The sequence below is a fragment of the Trichomycterus rosablanca genome, chromosome 18 (assembly GCF_030014385.1).
Source record: "Trichomycterus rosablanca isolate fTriRos1 chromosome 18, fTriRos1.hap1, whole genome shotgun sequence".
NCBI lineage: Eukaryota > Metazoa > Chordata > Actinopteri > Siluriformes > Trichomycteridae > Trichomycterus > Trichomycterus rosablanca.
Window position 1 is genome coordinate 195,001 of NC_086005.1, and position 1,650 is coordinate 196,650.

General features: G+C 41.8%; 1 protein-coding gene across 1 annotated transcript in view; it reads right to left on the reverse strand.

Annotated features, from left to right (window-relative positions):
- The window catches only part of rhof (ras homolog family member F), a 9,883-nt gene extending 8,555 nt beyond the window's left edge, over positions 1-1,328 (reverse strand). The window contains exon 1 of the mRNA XM_063014716.1: positions 1-1,328. This exon is cut by the window's left edge and continues 119 nt beyond it. The gene's annotated coding sequence lies outside the window, so the exon portion shown is untranslated.
- Positions 1,329-1,650: the final 322 nt, after the last annotated feature.

The window sequence follows — 1,650 nt, forward strand, 5'->3', positions numbered from 1 at the left end:
CCACCAGGACGCAGGGACCACGGGGGGTTAGGGTTACACACCTATACACAATCACACACACTGCTACACACTTCAAGACTCTGAGCCGGCGCTGACTTACACACCTCACCCTGCACTTCCTCTAGAGATGTGAAGGAAGAAATGTCGACAGCAGCCGTATCCGCCTCTCATTCAGCGTAATGGGTGCAGCGCTACACCTCCACCACACAAGAGCACAATCGTTTCAGGATCACACCCTTATACACACATTACACACATACCTGTCAATCACTCACTCACACACACACACACACACACACAATAGAAAGTTAAAATGTTTTACATCATCAGCACCAATTCATCCTGGTTGGGTTGCGGTTTGTTCAGAGTGGGCACACTCAGGGCACAAAGCAGGATGGGCATTGTGGGACAGTGGGAGCCTAGTGGGTAGAGCTTTGGGCTATCAATCGGAAGATTGTCAGTTCGAATCCCAGCTCTGTTGGGCCCCTGAGCAAGGCCCTTTTTATTGTGTGAGGAACTGAGGACACTGATGGTTGCAGGTTTGTGGGTGGAATTTTTCTCCTTTCTTGCTCGATACGAGATTCAGCTGCTCAACAGTCCGTGCTCGCCGTCGTCTGATTCTTCTCCTCATGATGTGCCAGACATTTACAACAGAACACAGATCTGGACTGCAGGCAGGCTGGTCGAACACACGCACTCACATTGTAACGTGCAGAATGAGGCGTGGTCTTGTCTTTCTGAAATAATAATAAACTAACGTGGACTCATCTGGCTGTAGCACACATTTCCACTGTGTTTCAGTCCATCTGATACTGTGTTAAGTGACAATGATTTTCTGAAGCACTCCCAAGCCCATGTGGCTATATATACTGTATATCACAGTAACATGACGGTTTCTCATGCAGCGCCATCTGAAGGCTCAAAGGTCACAAACATTAGACTGTGGTTTTCATCTTGCCCTACATGGACTAAAATCGCTCCAGATTCCCTGAATCTTCTCACAATATTATGTACAGTAGATTGTAAAAAATGTAAATTATTTACAATCCTGCATTAAGAAATGATCTTTTTTTAACTGATTGATTCTCTGATGAAGTTTGGAACACAGTGGTGAGCCACGCCCACATTATTGCTTGTACAGACTGATCCTTTGGTGGATCCTTTTATACCCGATCATGATTCCTTCACCTGGTACCAACAAACCTGCTCACTGTGGAACCTTTCAAACACTGAAACTTTATGCATGTATCAGTAAGTGTACAGATATACATAAAACATGTAAAGTATTTTAATATAAATAATAATAAATGCTAAGTAGCTGGTGTAAAAAGTAAACATCTAGGAGATCCGATATCTGTGATCTATACCTTCACAGAAATGCTGTTAATTAAAAACAATATTTCTGGACATTTTGCATCTGAATATTTAAAGTAATTCTACAGTACAATATCTAAAAAAAATGTATTATCTTATATTTAAGCTAGTACTGTATTATCATTCTTCTTGCTCTTAAGTAACATCCCTGTACCCTCCACACACAGTTTAAATAATGTTTAACTTTAAAGTTCAAGCTTTGAACCCTGAACATGTGCAGATCTTTAACCAGCAGCTGATCCATAATCTTGTTTATTCATTACCTCAGAACCACCA